We start from the raw sequence: 20,402 nt of genomic DNA, 5'->3' as shown, positions 1-20,402 counted from the left end.
GTCACTCTCGTACATATGCTGCTGGCAGCCCCCCTCCCCCGCTCAGGCGCAGTGCCTGCTCTTACCTGGTCAGATATTTTCATGCCCAAACTGTAAACAATGGTGGAATGCAGACGACAAGAGCCGAGAAATGCCCCAACATTGCCCATGTCAAAGAGAAGAAATAAGAAGACTGACAAAGAAAAGCAGCATAAAGACAAAGAACTGGACTGAGCCAGAGAGAAAACAGAGGTGGAGGGAGCTGCTGGATTTGTAAGGCCACAAGAGCGACACAGAGTTAGCGGCTTTTCTGCTGGACAAGTAAGGACCCCTGCTTGATATATGTTTCATTCTTTGTTTTAACCACAAGTCTACGGTGGCTCCAGTTACAGTAATACTCACAATAGTGCATATGGTCATACGATGTTCTAGTCGAGCTACGTAGCTTGCCGTTAAATCTAGCTTGTTAGCTTGTATGCTAACTCTGGCGTTTAGCTTTGTGTTCATGGCTACTGGTTAGGAAAAGTGTCTTTCAAGTGACCGGGCAGTAATACTAATGTTAGTTTGTGTTCAGGACACTCTGAAGTGGCTGAATTGGTTTAGAGAAATAATGTCACTCATGTTTCAGAGAAAAAATGTTGTGCCAAGTAATGATTAGCTGGTAACTTCGTCAACAGCAATGTAAGGAATAGTGTTTGCTACTCCTGATGTCTACAGTGATCTGCATGAGGCACTCGTCATTGTAATTTAGTTGTATTGATCAGAAAGAGAACAATTGGGGCGTATGTTGTTTTGAATGCGTCATCATGGTTATCTGGAGTCCTGTGTTACCGTTGTTAGAAGCTTGCTCATCATGGCAGCCTCCTCTGTGGGAGGGGATTTGAAGACAGGGCTGCAGCAGCAGAGAGGAAGAACGAGAGACCTCGGAGCTGTATCATTCAAATATTCTGGCTAAGTCCACTTTTTAAACTAAACTCCAGACTGCAACTTTAACATAATGGCAGTTTGAGGCCAAATTAGCTAGATCACGTCAACACTATTATTCAAGTTAGCTCCGTTAGCTGACGTAAAATGGCATGAAATGGTAACGTCACTCACCCACTAGCTAACATTAAATTGGTTGTTGGTACAGCGCAAATCCTGTATCTTATAACAGACTAGCAGGTGCAGTCACTAAATGTCTCTCTACATGAAATTAGCTTGTTTTTCTTCAACACCAGTATGAAACTAATCTGAAGCTAACACAATTAACCTTGACCATCTTTAAGTAGTTTGGGTTGTTGTCAAAGCCTGCTTGATGCTCTGGATGTCGTCATTACAAAGGGTCCTGAATCTGACCTGCTTCCATTCACTCAGCCAGTTCAAACAGCGAACACAGCTGCAGAGAGAAATATATCACAAGCCTTTGATTGTACATTTTATATTCACCATCAGCCTCAGTTATTCAATATGAATCGCTGAAGTGGTCTTGATCAATTTAAGTTTGGTTCTGAGCTGCTTTTATTTGCTCAATAGACAAAACTGACTCTTGCAACAGAGTGCTGAAGTTCATTTCTGACCTTGTAAATTGTAGTTTGACAAAACTATTTCAATACAAGTTGAATTTATTAGCTTTTTTTATGCAGCTTTCAACTGCAGCCCACTGAATGGAGTTTGGTCATTTGGAGTTGATGGACTGTGATCTTACAGAACCAGTTTTAATATTCGTGGGAAGAGAAAGTCTGCTGTGTGTGTAAATGTTTGTCCAATAGCACTGAATAACTCTTAATTCGATCATCTTAATGACTAATCCCCGCCTTCTGGTGCCCTCTAAACAAAAAAAAAACAAAAAAAACCTCTGTGACTAAACCAAACAGTTGATAAGCACCCAATTCTTAATTGCATTACACCCAATCCGAGATTATCACCACTCTCAATTACCGAGCTGTCAAACTCCTGAGTGTTCCCCCTGTCAGGCCATCAAACTCTGAGTGAACTTGAATTGTGCCGAGCCGCAGATAAACTTATGAACATGAAATTGATTCTGTATATCTGTCTTATGACCGGACAGCCAGCGAAGCAGTTTTGTGTTTATGGATGCAGCATTTATTCATTTTGGGATCAACACAAAGTACTTGAGCTTGCAGAAAACGCAGGCATCAGCTGGCACTGGTGGAGCACTAACAGGTGGTTATCCAGCAGCTGCCAATAAAGTTTTGAGTCACTAAATTTTCCGGAAAAAAACAGGGAATACAGCAAAGCACAGGCAAGAGGAGGAGACGAAGTATTATCAGATATTGATCCGTGCGAACAGGCTTTTAACTGAAGATAAACACAAGGCATTTATATTCGGAACAAAACACATCTTTTAGAATTATATGTTGTTCATTTACAGCAAGCTGTAAGTCACATCAAGGAGGAGGATCGAACCGTCGACTTGCAGGCGGATTAACTCCTTCATGCTCGGGAGCGTTTGGTGAAAATACATCTGCTGATTTTATTTGTGGTTATGAACTTTTACTGCCCGAGGAGGAGGAGGAGGAGAGTCAGACGTTTCCCCACAATTTGGATTTATTACAGCATCACTTTACAGAGGCAATAAACAACGAAATATATATATATATATATATATATATATATATATATATATATATATATATATATATATATATATATATATATATATATATATATATATATATTTAGGAGGAGGGGGTTCGACTACAATGCTATAAATAATCCCAGCAGAACCTGTGGATGCATGAGGTGCCAGACTGAGCCGCAAGGTGGTGCCAGAAGACGCGCCGATGCTCGTCGCTGCATCGGAACACATATTATGTTCTACAATGTGTTTCCTTTGAATTAAAAAAGAACACACTCACACACACAAATTTTCACGAGGAAGAGCTCAAAATCTGTAGAAGAGGGTTGAACCAACACCAAAACCACACGGAGATTATCGATCCCCCCTCCCCGTGATGAATTGACGCCTGATCTCAATCATTTCACTTGAAGTGAATACTTTATCAGTGTGCATCCATCACGACTGAAACGTCTCCCCCCTTCTGACAATTAACAATCTGCCGCGCTTTCATTCAGACTCTTTGATTCGTGCTCTCCAGGCGCACTTTTTTCCCCCCATTCGGCGACGTGCAACAATTAGGCTACAGCAACACAACTGACACACACACACACACACACCAGGGAAATGCGCACAGAGAGCGGGTGGAGTATTTTGGAGTCGGTAAAAAAACACACAAATTCACCCGAGACCACATGACGGATGATCGATATGTCAACTTGTGCCGCACGGTGAGGCGCCCTGGCGGAGCGGCACGCAGCGCGCATCTCCACCAAAAATAAACACCTTTACGCGTCCGCCTAAACGCATAATAGGACTTTTAAAAAAAACTTAAATTTCCTCACCTTGTATCCGTGTGCTCCCTCTTTTCTCCGGGTCTGAAATAAATTCTCAGTGAGTTCGCCACGGGTATTTGTTTTATTTTTTAATTTTTTTTTTTTTTTTTTACGCGTCCGCTGCTCACAGACAGGACAAAAAAACCGTCGTTTTGCGAAGAAAAAGCGCAGTTGCACAGTAACTCAATTCTCCCCCTCCTGTGTAGTTCTCTGGATCTTGCTCTCCTCTCTCCTCTCCTCTCCACCACCGACACTCACTGAGCTGAGGGAGAAATACGCGTTCCCGATAAGATCAGCAGCAGTCCGGTTAAATCTGATCTTCAGATGTCCAAATCGTGTCCTGTTTCACGGGGCATCATTAGCGCACCCCAGCGAATAATAATAAATAAAAAATATATAAAATGAAAAAGCATCCACATCCCAAAATAGTTGGAAGAAAAAAATATACCCCTCCTCACTTTATCCCCCCCGAAGAGCAGCAGTCCTGTTCCGCACCGGGCGGAGAGTTTTATCTTCTGATAGGCCCTGCTGAACTGAACTGAGCGTCTTATCTGTTAGGATTATTCTACCGGTGATGCTGCGTATCCTGCATCCCACTTACGAGTGAGGCAGGAGCGCAAAAAAAAAGAAAAAAAGAAAAGAAAAAAAAAGAGCCAGGCAGTGATTTCTCGCGTTGTGCTGAGCTCCCCCCCACCCCCGTTTCAAACAAAAAGCAGGACCTGATGGATAAACATGCACACCTCCTTCACATCTTGTGTTGTCAGTGGATGTAGTCCCGGTACGGTCCGTCAGTCCGTCGGCTAGATCCACTGCGGTCCGGTGGAAAGATGCAGACCAGATTGAGGTGCAGCCGGAGTCTCGTCCCTTTCTCTTGCGCGCACACACTCGCGGTCAGAGGGGATTTTTCTCCCCTCTTCTTTTTTTTTTTTTTGGTGCCCTCCTCTCCTCACACCGCGCCTGACCATGCGTGGACAAGAAAGACAAAAAAGCACTCAGCCACATTTAAAAAAAAAAAGCTCTTCTGACCTGAAATACATGAACGAGATTAAGTCCTTGTGTTTTTAATGTGGCTGTGAGACATTTGTCAGGTTTATGAGAATATGTGTCTTCAAAGCACATCACTTTGATGCAACTTGCTATAAATGAATCCACTCCTGCCTGTTCACTGCACCTCAGGGCAGGTAAAATGTAAACACATCTTTTTTTATGTCTTTAACCAGGTCTACTGGGGATGCAGCAGCAGCGGCATTTAGAGGGGCAGACAGAACATCAGCAAGGTGTTCTCCCTCCTGAACAGGTAACTCACATTCATTCATCAGGAGCGACAGACACTTCAACATGGGGGAGCCAGGGGTCCAAACCAAGTGACCTTCCGATTACCGGACGTCCTGCTCTACCTCCTTGAGCTGCAGCTGCACAGGTGAGATATACGATACAACATCCAAACAGATGAGTTCCCTACTGACCTTATCGCCAATCAACAAACAGCCTACGGCCCGGGCTTTGCACTTTTACATCTGTCAAGAGCTGCGGCGATTTAATGGGCAAACAATAAGGTCATACTGCTGCTCCGTCTCTGCCCTTTTGGCTGGACGTTGGTGGAGATTTTTATTTTCTTTCCATACACATTTCCTGCACTCATCAAGAAGCCAGAGCAGACACCAGCACATTGTGCAGTGGAAGGAATGGTTGGTTGTCCATTCTGGTGGACTGCATAGGGGGCACTAGCAGGGGGGCAATCAAGTACCCTCTAGGGTGCCCATCCAGTGGAGAATGCATGATAAAGTCCCCACTTAGATGCCCTTTCATTGGAGAAAACATGATAAAGAGCCCTCTAAGATGCTCATCCTGTGGAGAAAACACAATAAAGTGCCTTCTAGGGTGTAGCCCCACCAGCAGTGCCCTCTCTTAAGTATAAATATGACCCGACTCTGTGCACTGGTGCCCCCCCACCTGCGGCTGGTGCCTTTATTTTGTCACCTTTGCCCCTCTAACACCCTCAGTCTAGATGGATCACAAGCTCAGCAGTGGTGGAGAGCCGTGCAGGGACATCTGAGAATAACATCTTGACATCCTCACCTCGGCCCACCAACCCCGCCCTCAAAGCACCCGCCAATCATACCATTCATGTGTGATTACAGTAGAGGGGCAGCAGAGACACTGAAGAGCAGCCCATCCACATGCTCAAAAGAGAATTGCTTTGAGAATCAAAGAATCACATCACGTACAAACAGACGGCAGGAAAAATAAGTTAAGGGACGTTTTTTTCCCCCCCATGATAAGGGAGTCAGTGGGGTTGTTTTGTTGTTGTGTTGCTCTTGGATCACAACTGCACAACGAGCTTTATTCTTGAAAAAAAAAACAAAACAAAAAAAAAAACACACCCTACGGTAGCAGAGCGTCCACAGGTGTGTGTAGAAATAGCCTCAGGAACAGCCTGAACAGAGTGAATTATTCCATAATATGCACAAACACAGCAGTAGAATTGCCATATCCTGGAGTACATTATTGCTAATACAATTTGCATAGCATGCAGTCAGCTATGTGTTCAGTAATTTATGATCCTTTATTGATAAAAGATGAAATCAGCATGTTTCAAGTGGGAGTCAACGAAGCGGTACCATCAACATTCCATTATATATGGCCAGAGTGGAAGCGTATTGAGATATTTGTGTCTTGTAACGCAGGCCGAGAGCTGTTATTAATTTTTCATAAACCCTTTAGGCCAAACACAAAGCTACTCAGAATATGTATTAGGTTGTTTGCGATTTTCCAAACTTATTGGCTAAATCATTATTATTACCTCGCATATCAGGGTTTTGTCCCCGCTGACGCAAAATGCAATCATAACAGGCTGATCTGTCAGACACGCTGTCAGTCAGCAACAAGGGAGGAAGAGTAGCAATGTGTCTTAGAGATGTAAAGACAGGTATCTTCTCTGGTCGGCGACTAGTAGCAGCTAATGTAGCCTTGACATGCTAGCCTCAAGCAGAGGGCAGGAGTGAGCTGAGGACAGCGTTGTAAAAGAGTAAGCCTATTCTAGTCAACCCTAGTCATACATCAGGAAAAGTTAAGATCGCTTCAAAATATGACATCTGTTACATCAGTTGAGAAAATACATGAGGTATTAAAAGGCTGATACACCTTTTTCGCATTTGTATTGGTGCTCCCCAAGACTTGTAAACAGCTGTTGATGTGCAAAATTTGATGACACCCTGATTTACGCTGACTTGTTGCTTAACTGACTGTGTGAATATTACTTGGTCGGTGAGGGGGGGGTAAACCCTATAGGCAACACTCTCCTCAGCATATGGCCAGGCAGAAAAATCAAGTTTTTGATGTAACCAATTAATTATAACAAGCCTCATAAGATAAGTATGAAATATAGTTGAACTCTGGGATGAGAAACAGTTAAAAGATCATCCGCCATTCAGCAAAGACTACAACAACAACAACAAAAGACATAGACCTTCCTCTTTTCTGACCCCCCAGAGCCTATCATAATTCATACAGTCCTTAAGTAGAAATAAATGAAGTTATGAGTCAGTAAGAGTTATGGTGTAATTACAGCACATTATGTTGCCATGCAAAGACAATACAATCAGAAGATTAAGATCAAATTATTCATACAACAAAAACACAGTGCATGGATTAAAACAACGAAGTAGTGCATCATAGAAACACAGGGCTATAGAAATATGTGCAGTGATGCAACAAGAAGTTTTTACTGACATTGTTGGATTTCATATATTCTGCCTGTCAGTAATATATGACATGACCGAACACTTGCTTTTTTTTTTTTTTTTTAAACACTCGCCCGTCGACCCCTTCCTGAGAAAACATCCCTCAGATCTTGTGATCTTTAATAACCGGAGGCCAACTCCAGCGCTGCCCACTTAATCAAAGGCTTTTGAAATAAAAAATGAAAACAGCTAAAAATAAGCAGAAGTAAATTATGAACCGTGACAACCGTGAACTGATTTTATTATTTTAGTGATGGTCTGGTCCTGCTACATTTCAGACCTCTGGACTTCCTGTGAGGCAGCTTCTGTCTTTTACTTTTGAATTGTGTCTTGTTTTTCGAGCTGTCTAATAATAGCTACAAAGTTTGTCTGAAAAAATATTTATGTATTAGTATTATGTTAATAACGGTTGGCTGGTTTCAAGTGAAGTGTCTTTGAAGTTGTTGCTCAAACAGAAAAAAGATTTAAATAGTAAATGACACTGAAGTCAAAATCAGTTTAGGTGCAAGTTTACTTGTTGATTCAGTAAAACAATCAAACACCAAAAAATGTGTTATTAGGATGCCAAAAGTACAAATACACTAAAAACAGTTGAGTCACTTGGACAGTGATGATGAATACAGAAAACCTGCAGGGACATCAGGCTAAATTTCAAGGTGAGGCAAATTATTTGATAATGCTAACATTAGCATTCAACCGCTTCCTAGCTAACATTACCATTTCATTACATCCAGTGCATTTCACTGCCTTGATAAGAAGGATGTGTCCAAGATGTTTGTTGATATTCAAGAATTATTTCTTGTCTCATTTGCGCAGGCCACGATCAAACGGTAGAGTTAGCTACGCAGTGTTTGAATGCTAACTTTAGCTGTCGTCAAATGGAAATTAAAGCTAAAGTTGTTTTATCTCGAAAAATATGGCCCGATGTCATCAGGATTTTCACTTTCCATCATCTTTTCAGTCCCTGACCAATCAGGAAGCAGTGAAATGACAACATTTTGTCAGATTTATGTGACTTGAAACATGTCGGAGAAAAATGGCCGCCATGTGAATATGGTCTATTCCTCTCTGTACAAATTTAACCAAAAGTCTGTCGAAACCACAGCAAGTACATTTTACACAATAATAGTTCTATAACCTTTATTAGAGGTTATAATAGAGTTTAGTTTCTACCAGAGTTTGTTTGATTAAGGTTTGTTTGCTTATTTTTTGTGACAGCTTCATGTCTCTGCACTCAAGCGTTCACTCAGAGGGGAGAGGATATCCCTGAGCACTATATTAAAAAAGCTGAAAAGGACATTTGATTTAAATACTACGCTCATGTTCTCTGTCTGATAAGAGGATATCTCGAATTATCTTTTTCTCGCAAATATTGGTAGCGGGACGAGTTACTGCTTAAATTTGTATATTTGGCGTGTTCACCCTATGAAAACAACCAACACACACACACACACTGCCCGTGAGGAAAGAATTCAACATTATTGACACAGTTGGACGCTGAAGATATAACTGCACTGTCAGTTTTCCCCAAGGCTCAGTGCAGTGGGTGATGTGCTGTCCAAGGAGCCACTGAACAGGACTGATTTGCTGTGCAGTTTTACAGTTTAAGAGTGCCTAAAATATGGACGGGCATATCTGATGTTCCATTTTCAGGCACGGTCATAGACGTGTGCATCTCCTGATGTGAAATAGGTTGTTAATGGAGCGTGGAGGAATTTCTTAACTGAGGCTGGATATCTGACTTGCGGAACTGGCACATTGACAGCTGCATAGCACTTGCTGGGTCACAGTGCAGCAGCAGAATATATGCTTTACTGAGTGCCATCTAGAAATGTGGAACAAGATGGAAATTAAGCCTTGCAAAAATAGACAGCGTTCCTAAATTGAATGTTGCCGTGTCATCCAAGAGTCTGCCGCTGTCTCCCAGCCATCTGCCATTAGGATGCGTGAACTCTATAAGCCCTTAATTTATGTTTGCATGACCACGTCTGACTGGAAACACAGCATACTTGAGCGGGAGCCAATTTGTAATTAAGCAGCGCACTGACACTGCAATAGGCATTATTGACAGAGTCTTAAATCCCAAGTGAGCTACAGCAATGCGTGGGCGGGATGGATGTGAATGAGGCTGCTGATGCTGAAATGGCAGGACAAGGGTACAGTCACCTCACTACGATGCGAACAAGGGTGCTCAGTGCAGCTCACAAAGGATGGCACATTTATGCTAAAGTCAGAGAGCGGGTGCATCCCCACTGGATTATTGATTGAAAGAAGCTGGCAAGGTGCACTAACAGGGAATAAAATTCACTGACAAATCAGAACATGGATTGTCAGCGATTTCCCTCATTAGCATTCAAAGCTTTTTTCTATTGACAGCTGTTCTGGCACCGGCTCCCTTATTCCCTTTGTCCAACAGAGAGGTTCCTTTTCTATAAGTGGACTGCTGTGAACTGCACTGAACCCTGCAAACCAGACTCACTCATCCCCATGAATCTGGTGTCCAATTACTCTGTCCATCTGATTGCGAGAGTTGAAAGGTCCTGAAAACCATTTTTCACCCACTTAGTTTTTTTTTTTTTCCATGAGTGACGAGGTCATACATGAACACACAATTTTCTGACCAAGTTGAAAGATGTTTCATTTTTTCTGGGCTCTCTTCATGTCTGGCGGAAAGTGAGTGGGGAATCACACATTTCTCTGCACCGATCAGAATTTTTAGAAATGGTTGAATCAGGCGCGCAGGTAGTGGAGTGGTTATGAGTGCATGCCACATACACAGCAGACCCCGGTTCAAATCCCAGCCGGAGGAACTTTGCTGTCTCTCATTTCTTGTCTACCTACTGTCAAAAAAGGTGTCTGTGCCTGGAAAAAAATCTTTAAAAAAAAAAGAGAAAAGAAATAGTTGAATCAGAGTGGGATGACAGTTGTCTGCTCATGCTCTAAGGCCATCAGGGCCGCTAACACAAGGGTAACTGATGCAGAAATCCTGAACTCGGTGTCAATATCGATGTAAAAAAGAATACATCTGCTGAGCCTCAGTTGTTCTTATCTGAATAAATACAGATCTGGTGACAATGAAGATCTTGGCAAAGCACATACACAGCAGAGGAAAAAACGTAAAATGGCTCCATATAGCTCGTTCAGTTTAATCCAAGACTTTTGAAATGTGGTTTTATCTGCACTCCTGTCTATCACCCTGACTGCAGCAGTGATCTTCAGAGGTGACCTCCACCTTATTGACAGGTCTTTACATAGTGTAATGTCGACTGCCGCCTGGAGCTGGAGGGGACATGTACTTTGCTTTACTAGTGTGATGTAACCGAGAGGGAAGAGAGAAGAATGTCAACTCTTTGTCACATTTCTGCCCGAAAAACAGGGTCTGTCACCGGCAAAAAACTTTAACTTACCAAGTGTTTGTGATGAAAATTCATCATCGCGACATTCTTCCATGATCAAACATTTCTCACACTTTAAACACTGACTATTTAATGCACGGTGAAAGTTTTATGCAGCTTTATATGTACTGACATTGTTACTTTTGATGTTTTATAAAGTCCTTACTGTGGTTATGCACTGCCAGCTACTTGCTAACTCCACAGGCTGCAAATTCTTTCATTTTGCACCTTAAACATGATTTTTATTTCTTTATAAATTCAACTGAGAGTCTAAATATTTCTGTGGGTACTTCATCTCTATTACTTGTTTAATGAGTTCACCTTTTGTTCTAACAATCATGGATTCTGTGGCAGCCAGCATTTTTTCAGAAAAAGAGATGGAGCTTGTTATTTTTCAGTGTAGTTTTTTTTTTCATTTGAATAAATTTATTTCACTTGATATCAATAATTATAACACAATTTCTATTCATAGTAATTCTTTTGAACAAGCAAAATTAATTAGCCAACAATGTCATTGTTATACGTGTACTAATAATACCTTCTTTTTTTTTTTTTCGCTTTGTAACTTGAGAGAGCGGGCATTCACATGCCTTAACTAAGGACTCAACTTGACCCGACTTGACAACTTGTGCCTTGGCTTGACTCGACTAACTTGTCCAAGGGAAAAATTATGTGGGACTTGCTAATATATATTAAAGTCAAGCAGCAATATACAGCTTCACTTTCAGATCAGATTTCAGTCACAGTGCGCCTTGTCAGAGCCCACTGGGGATAAAAGCCAGAGCCAAAGCCTGATGCCACACACACGGACACACACATAAGTATATGTACATATATGTAAAGTCGATGCCTGTCTTCACGTACACGGACAGCAAACCCTTCACCTTGACAGCTGCTTGTGTTAGAGATTGATTTACAACTTTCAGCTCTGAGTGGTTCAACACCTCAGCTCCCCCTGTGAGCAGACACAGCATGGCCGGATGGTAAATATTCATTAGCTATGAATCAGACCACTGCTGCACTGGTGCAGCGCAGCTACAGTATGTTGTTGTGTCAGCCTGTGTGGCATGCCGTCTTGTGTGTGCACACACAAACACGCTCTCTCTCTCTGCCTCTATCGTGTCACCTTCCATCCCCAAAGGTGCTCCGGTATTGTGCCTTGTGTGCCCAAGTGGTGCTGTTCATTTCACATCAGCTAACAGGATAGATCCCTGTCCTCCCTCAGACCGACAGCAGGCTAATGGCTCTGGCTTTCTTCCAGTGGCCAGAGAGAGATGGGAAGACATAACATGAGGGATGAGAGAAAAAGAGAGCGAGTGGGTAATCAGGAATGAAGCATTGAAGGAGAATGGAGTGACATGAATCTGGAGTAGCAAACCAAGAAGTCCTGTACCGCACTGGTGTCACAGGAAGGCAAGCCCAGACATGTGACAGTTTCCAAAACAATAATACAATTAGACGTCGCTCGGATCAGAATTGCATGTACTACAGTGGAGGTGACTTTTTAGAGGAAAGCTGCTGTTGAATGTGATGAGTGCCTGATGGGGATACCCGGACTTACGTGCATTGTTTGGACAATTTTGTCCCTCGTAGCGACCCATTACCCAGGCACACAGAAGAGCTTTATTGCAGTCGGCTGAGGAGAACGGGCAGTTAAGTGTTTCTCTTACTCATTCCAAGGCAGCAGAAATGAGCAATGAGGACAGGTGGGAGCGTTTAAGTGACAGTAATAGTTTGAGGAAGGACTCAAATCACCGCTCGCGGACAAGTCGGGAGGCTGTACTGGAGTAGGAAACACAAACACAAAAACTCTCAGAGGTGTTCTTGTGCGTAAGCAAGATTGAATACTGATCTATAGGACAACAGAGCGGCAGCCGAAGCCTCCACGTTAACCTGCTTTCGCCGAGACGCAGCATGCTTTACCTCGGCTGCCCTTTCAGGAGGGAATCCATGAGAGTTAAACTCAAGCCTGTGCATCTTTGACCCCAAATGAAGAAAGTCAGTTTGAATTTAGGAAGATTCACCTGCAGGCTAACACACACTCACGCTACATTCGCTCTTATCTTCATTTCCTCTCGGCTGAGGAGTAATCTGGTCCGGGTGTCAATCACCAGTCCTGGCTTTATTAGGAGGTTAAATAGCACAGATCACAATTTCTCCCTCCCTCTAGAACTGAGTGTATATTTTTTTTTGCAATCAGCCCGCTGCATCATAGCCACCGGCATGCTGGGACTGTCAGTGCCTGACCTCTATAAACAGAGGGAAATGAAAAGACTATTGCGGATCAGCTATTACCTGAATAAGCGGTCTCTCAAGAACATGTGCTCCTGCTCCTGGAAAGGGAAGAATAAAATGAAGGGTATGATGTCCAGAGGTCAAAGTGGTGTAACACTTGACATAAGCCCAGATGCTATAAAAGCTGTTTTGAGAGGCAGAAGCACCATTTATCTAATTTCCAAGGTGAAGATGTTAATGCGGGAGAGAGAAAGCCTCTCCGTGGACCACCATTTAATAGCTGCCCTCCCCTTTTCTTCCCCTTCCCCGTCTCTGCCAACTAGTGCCCTCATGAACCAGTTTAGCAGGATTAGCGGGGCTCTAGACTCGAGTCACTCTCCGCAGAACCCCTGTGTGAACTTCTGCCCCAGTAGGTCTTGAGAGACAGCTCACCTTCAGGCTTTACCGGGGATTATTAGCCTCCACCGAATTCATGGTCTTTTCAAAAGCCAGCAGGAGGCTGTCAGATGAGTTAAGGCGGGCGGCAGGAGACGCCATCGTTCCAGTTGACTAGTTTGGGGCCTCGGCAACAGGCGACCAAACAAAATAGTAATTTTCAATTCCGGTCAGGTTTTGTTGTTACTCACGCTTCAGATCTTTTTTTTTTTTTTTTTCCCCCCTCGCTTTCAAGTGGATTCTCCCTTCCTGCCGTTGACATTAGCACTGGGGCATTATTGATCAGCACTCTGCAGAAGGCATGCCAGGTAGATTAAATCACCTGACCCCAGCTTGGTCCCTCAGCATCCGTGCAGGACTCTCAGACAGGCGTGCATTACCGCTCCTTATCTAATATTGAGATGCTGCTGGAGCTGTGAAAGCTGAGCGATGCGACACAAGCCCTCCCTCCCAAACGCCTCGCCGGACAGAAGAATCACTGCCGCAACAGCTCCAATGCACCAGGCACTCGAATCTCATCTTGAAAGGCACTATGATTAATGAATCTCCCGTAACTCTAAAATGTTTCTTCCATTTTTGAGAGTGAGCAGAGTAGAATAAGAAGAAAGAAAGAAAAAAAAAAAGCTGAATTAAATCCTGGTCAGATAAAGCCCTCTGGACGCACAGCATTTTTTTAAACCCTCTTGCTGAATTAATTTAGCCTTGGAAATATGGTTCTGGTTGCTCTGTTAGCTTCTCCCACACCTGGAAAAACATGCATTTTGCTCCCTTATGTCTCAAGATTGAAGTCCTTTTTTTATTAATTCCCTGTTTACAAACACTGTCAATGTAAAACAAACCTGTTCATCTTCAAAGCTCATGTTAAATTCATGCTCATGCTTAAAACATAAAGCGGAGCCAGCGGTGGGGCATCAGCGACTCATGAGGGGACGGTGCGCTGTAATTATGGACGTGGGCTTTAAAGAACGCCGCCAAAAGCCCGTTCATATCGCACACGCTCGCCAAGAATAATCACACAATTAAGAGAGCTATGTTCGCTCCATGCAAGAAAAGGATGACTCACGCGTAGTGACTCAGGACTATGGTTGTATTATCAGGAATTTAGAAAAAAAAAAGGGATCATGCCGCACAGTTTTAGACTGTCAGACTTACGCAACAATTATGTAATCTTTCAGTCTCCATCAGGTATGTTCTTAATACAACGTGAGCTGCTACACATCAGCAGCTGATCAAAACTGTATGGGGATGTGGCATCAGGAGAACTGACTGAGATCACTCTCTCTCAAATCACACGCAGCTCTTCGTGTACGGTGCTTTTCTTCCTCTCACAGCTCGAGTCACGGAGTTTCTGACTCATACTTTAAATGAATAGTTTGACATTTTTTCGGTCGGTGTTCATGCAATGAGAATGATGAGAACAAACCACTCTAATGTGTACAGTAAACATGAAGCCGGAGCCAGCCTTGTTAGCTTAGCTTAACATAAAGGACTGAACGTATGGCTACATCAAGATGTGTGGACAGTCAGTCAGTGAGTGCTGAGTGCTGTTCAAACCCACAATTCATCCAGCTCACAAGGGGCTTCAAGCAGGGGCCTCCAGAGACTCCACTGCAGTATGGATGTGACGTAAAATTTAAGAAAGAATTTAAGTAGAACCTTGCTGTCTTGACATGACATCACTGTACGTATAAATTAAGTACAAGACGGCTCAGTCTGCAATCCCGAAGGGCAGACATTTGGGATTCAGCCCATAACAGACCTCTCAGCCTTGCTTCAAATTTCACCTGCTGGCCATTGGCAATGTTGCACAAAAAGTAATTTTTCCAGACAGCACATTTGGCCTTTACAGGACTCCAAAACTGATTCAACTATCTAGTTATAGTTAAGATCTACGCTAGAAACAAGTTAACAGCCAGCCTTGCTTAGGCCAAAATGAATACTACGGTGCATCATCTCTAAAGCTCACAAATGAACTCCGAAAATGTACAGGAGACTATTTTTTGGTTAGGAGCAGTGACTTCTTTGAGTCACATAATCTCCAGTAGTACTTCTGTACTTCTATTTTTATACTGATTAAATATACAAATTATAACAAGTTCATTCAGGAGTTGTAGATGTGCTGGTTTGTGGATTTTGCTGCATACATATTGTTACCTACGCTTTATGCTAAGCTAAGCTAATTGGCTGCTTGCTCTAGCTATATGCTTCACATGCAAACATGAACGTGGCACCGATATTCTAACCTTCGCAAAAAAGCGCATGAATGTCAAACTATTCCTTTGCTAATTAAAAACAGACATACGCTTCTGTGTTGCGTTCTTGTGTTTTAATAACCTCCCTTTGTGTCTGGATCGTGGCAGCCATATATTAAGGATGATAAATAACTAATCAATTTCTCCTCTCAACCAAATCCAGCAACAGGAGGAGCCAGTCAGCCTCCATTCATCGCTGTCACATACTGTAAGTGAGGCGCCGCCTCGCGCCCGCAGGACAACACAGAGCAGCTGACTGCAGCCATATGTCTCTCAACCTACTTAAGCTTTAAACATCTCGCTGTGTTTCCTTTTTTATTATCCCCCCCCCCTTCTGTTTTGCATGGCCCTGGACACAGAAACCAGACACCCACTCTCTGCCCAACCAACCTGGCAGAACAGGAGTGGCCGCTGCGTATCTTGCCAGTGGTGGTCACCAAAATCAGCAGAAGCTCGCCTGCCAAAAGCACCATTGATTTCTGCTGCGGCCCTGAGCTACGCTAAGCCCGGTCCCAAGTCACAGATCAGCAGCTCTATGCCTTTGCTGCACTCTCTCTCTGGTTTCTCTTTCACAGCAGACTGAACCGGGGAGCCCAATGCCAGCTGGCCTGCCCTGAGCCTTTTTTTTTTTTTTACCCAGATACTCCATCAAAGTGAGGTGTGGTAATTAGACAGGGTTAATGCCAAAGCCAAGCCACGCCACGCCACAGGTGCCTACTTATTATTGGACAGGTTGATTATCATGTGTCCCACAGCAGCAGCAGCCTCTGAAAGGGTTCAGGTGTCCTCTCTGTGGACTGGCAGACATGACTCTGTGCTCTTTCAGCTGCACATATTTTTGCATATTCCTCCCATTCGAAGGAGTCAGTTCATTCATCTCTCGGCATTGGCTTAGCACGTCCTATCCACGTCTCGCCACGGCTCATTGTTGTGCTTGGGACAGTGATTACTCCGGAGAGGCTATGGATTAATCAAGAGTGTGGAGAGCGCATTGATCTTCAGTCCAATCCATCCATATTGGCGTCCACTCGATGGCGGGGGGAGAAGCGCGGCATGGAAATCAATCCCGTAAGGTCAGGGGTTCCCATTTGGGAGACAGGTTACAATTGAGGTGACCATGTTACGACAGCCCATCAGATGTCCTTCACTGAGTATGACATGCATTTGACATACAGCCGGATTGAAAACAGGTTTCAGACTGAGCTGTGCAATACATCGATGAACTGAGTAATTACATCCGCGTGACTGATGATTATGTATCAAATTTCTCTCTGTGATAGTGTCGCAATAGTGATAGAGGTACAACGTTGTCACTCAACATTGTCACCACCCTTCATCTTCTGTTATGCACCTGTTATTCCACAGATGTGCTAAGGTTTTGCTCTGAGTGACCGAGTCCTAGCATTCACAAAGTGCTTTTAAGCTTTTAAGACATTCATATATAAGAGCCCAAAGATATTAAATTATTATTATTTCAAGGGCTTATTAACATTTGTACTTTTCAACCTCAGATTAACAGCTTCAAAGTCATTTTGATGGTCCAGTGTCTTGTAACTGGGTGAATGGTATCTCTGTTTGTCGCAGCCACTCCACTTCCCCATCACTTCTGTAATATGTAACTTGGGTTGTTGAGTTTTGTTTGTAGTCAGCACCTTTGTTACGTCTGACAAACTGTTACTCTGGATTTCCACCAATGCAGCAGTTTAGCTGAATTTAGCACCGAGCAGACAGAAAGTCATGCACCAAAACAACAATATAACATCCGGTTACTTTTCAAAATTAAACACTCCATGTTGACACCAGCATACAAATCTCAAAAAAGAGACAAACACAAGCTCTTCTGCTAATCCTTCGGCCAGGAACACCTTGTGTTGTTTTTGCAACCCATACCTATAACTGCGGTCGCAAGTGATCATGCGATTATCGTTGGAACACCTCGGTCTCGCTACGCCAGCTGTCGACCATACAGCGACGTGGCAGACTCGGTGGTAGTTGCTGCACGGCGGAGCAAAACCAGATCAGAGCCATACCGAGTGTACACCTATCTGGTGGAATTGCAGTGTTACAGGCCTGGGATTTGTCTTGTGGGAGGCCCAACCTTCTACAAAATGTTGATATAATAGAAATATTCAAAATAAAAAGAAAAAAAATTTAAAGCGTACAGAAGGGAGAGAAAAACATTTTTTTTCTAGTTTGACAAGCAGTCACACTCACCCCCCCCCCCCCAAAAAAAAAAAAAAAGAATTAACCACGGCCATAAATCACCATCTGGAGAGCCGAATTACTTGAATCCAATTTTTTTTGTCTTTTTTTGGAGCAGTCCACTTTATTTTCTCCTTTATTTAGTTTTCCTCCACAGTTTGAAAATATAATAGTCTGTGATGAGCACCGTGCAACTAGACAGTGATTTATTGCAGAAGGAAAAACAACCCTGCCGTGCCTCTGCTAGAAAAAGCTGTGCAGAGGTATCGGAGGGTACGACCAATTATTTCTTCGACTGATCCCAAGTTTGACCTCACTCGGTCTTACTGATCACACTGGTGATTGACCATGTACTGGTTTAAAAAAACAAAACCAAACAAACAAAAAAAACAAAACAAACACAGGAGCTCAGGATGCTGCGTGGGTGCATCCCACAGCAAACACAGTTGAATAGCACTCCACCCAACCGGTAAAGAAGGAGGAGTGCAGAATGGAGAACGATGGGCCCCATTCTGTGCATGGTTGGAGTTTTTAGCGTTGGCTGAATACTTTCTGCTGTGTGACAACGCCAGTCGTGCAGCGACAATGGAGTTGGATTCAATTTCATACGGCGATACAAGATGAGCGGGCAGCTGCAGACGGACAAGCTGGTCGCATGAATATATAAAGACCTGAAACATCAGAATGGTAATAGATGCACTTGTAGAGGCATTAGCATATTGATGAGAAAAGTAAATTTTTTTCTATAGACAGGAACATGCTTATATATGTGTATGTGTGAGAGTGTTTGTGTGTGTGTGTGTATATTAGAACTACTGTTTGGGGTAATGAATGTAAAAGGTCACAATATCCTGCTGGTTCTCTGTTTCCCGCCACAGGTGAGTTATTTAGTCAAGCATCCTTATCTCCGAATTAAGCCCCATGGCAGAGACCAAAAAAAAAAAAAAAAAACCTATGCCACAGTTTTGTTTTTTTGTTTTTTTTTTCTTACAGTGCGCGGCATCAAGGTAAACATATCAAATCGCTCAACCTGATTTTTTTCCCAGCCCTGGAAAAAAATGCTCCCCCCCAAAAAAAGATTCATGCAAATCAGTTTTTTTTAACACTATATTTAAAAAGGATGACATGACTTGAAAAGGGCTGGTTGGTGAAGATTAAAAAAAAGCAAAAAGAAGAAAAACAACAAGTCTTTTTTTTTTTTTTTGCCTTTTGGTCATACACGGCACCAATTTTTAATTTTTCTTTTTTAATTCCAGTGAAAAAGGAATGGAGCTTTACTTTCCTGTCTGACTCACAGCAGCGCCGCTGCGTAGCCGAGGGAGAGGAAGGAGGAGAAGAAAAAAGAAAAAGGGGGGGGGCTCGTCTCATCGGAGCTTGACATGAACTGCCCTCCTGGAAAAAGGCTCTGATGTGACTGACACCTCTCTCCTCTTTGTCTTCGCCACTCCAATTAGCTCAGTGACAGGTGCATGTGGAGAGACGAGACAATCAATTACCGTCCCCTCTCTTCATCCTTCTCTCCCTGTGTCTTTATCACACTCCATCCCTTCGCTTGCTTTCTTTCTGCTCACTCTTAATTCATTCTTTTTTTAACCACTCTCTCCAACCCCCCCCCCCACCCACCATTCATTCATACCTTGTCTGGCTTGTCATTGTCTCCTCATACAGTCTCCTCTCCTCTCCTCTCCCTCCTTATCCCTCTCCTCTCTCTGTTTCACTGCAGCATGCCAGGGTGACGGAGGGAGAGGAAAGAGGGAACATGTCATTCAAGACTGTGAGGCATCCTCCCGCTTTAATCTCAGACACACCACGCAAAAACTGCTCTGGGGCATAACCACTACTGACAGACAAAGTCTCAGCTAAAAGGCTTCGCAGTCCTCTGTTAGGTCCTTCTGACCACAGCTTTGTCTCATTTAAGAGGTGAATCAGATGTTATTCTTCATCATCGCAAGTCTTAGTCATTTATTTGTCAGAGGCTAGAGTCAAATGTATCTGGAAAAAAATCAATATGCACCCTGGGTTATTTAAAACTCTGATGTCACTGCAGGTTTCAGGGTGGGTCTTCTCCACTTGATTGCTTTAATGGTGAAAGTTTGCCACCTGCTGGTAATCACCGTCATGTCCTCCGGTGCCCCTTGGATCAAAACCTCTCCCATGGCTCCTTTAAAACAAAAAAAAAAAAAAACACACTCGCCCTCCTGACATTTAGTGCTGCCAGATGTCCACATGAAGTGTTTCATTCTGTTAAGGTCAAAAGGAAGTTTCTTGACGTCGGGCTAAAGGGGATCAAATTAAAAGGCTCCAAAATGTCTGACTGGTTCCGTGTTTTCAACCCCTGTGGTATAAATTTAAAAAAGGCTTCGGGGGCGATAACACGCTCAAAGTTTCACGTGTCATTCACTTCACCGGTGAGCCTCCTCACAGCACATGGTCATCTTTCTAAAGTCCAAAGTTCAGGCCCTTCTGTATCTATGAACAATATACTGAACTCCTGCCAGCTGTGTCACAAGAGGACTACATGACTTTCTCCTGCACACTATTAAAGAGCTACTGTAGTTTGTCCACTCACACAGTAGGCCTACCCTCTAAAGACCACCATCCCTTCGCTATATACTCAAAAAGCAATCTCGTCCAAAAAGACTTGCATTTTACTTTTACAGCATACGTTCAGCCAAAACTGGAAGTCCAGTCGTTATCTAACCACCCATAGATAGAACGTTTTTACCTCAGTTGTCTTTAGAGAACAAGGACAAGTGCTGAAGAAA

At 43.2% G+C, this 20,402-nt stretch overlaps 1 protein-coding gene and 1 long non-coding RNA gene across 2 annotated transcripts in view; one reads left to right on the top strand and one right to left on the bottom strand.

Moving 5' to 3' along the window:
- The window catches only part of grik4 (glutamate receptor, ionotropic, kainate 4), a 329,989-nt gene that overhangs the window by 308,140 nt on the left and 1,447 nt on the right, over positions 1-20,402 (bottom strand). The window contains exons 2-3 of the mRNA XM_037084197.1: positions 4,116-4,332; positions 3,385-3,637 (exon numbers count right to left, since the gene is read on the bottom strand). The gene's annotated coding sequence lies outside the window, so the exon portion shown is untranslated. The remainder of the gene's footprint in view (positions 1-3,384; positions 3,638-4,115; positions 4,333-20,402) is intronic.
- Positions 128-19,948, top strand: LOC119011248. Its single transcript, XR_005072148.1, has 3 exons — positions 128-300; positions 4,596-4,795; positions 18,894-19,948. It is a non-coding gene; the product is annotated as an uncharacterized LOC119011248 (long non-coding RNA).

The sequence above is a fragment of the Acanthopagrus latus genome, chromosome 2 (genome assembly GCF_904848185.1).
Source record: "Acanthopagrus latus isolate v.2019 chromosome 2, fAcaLat1.1, whole genome shotgun sequence".
Taxonomy (NCBI): Eukaryota; Metazoa; Chordata; class Actinopteri; order Spariformes; family Sparidae; genus Acanthopagrus; species Acanthopagrus latus.
Note: the sequence above shows the minus strand (reverse complement) of the source record. Positions and strands in the feature narration are given on the sequence as shown.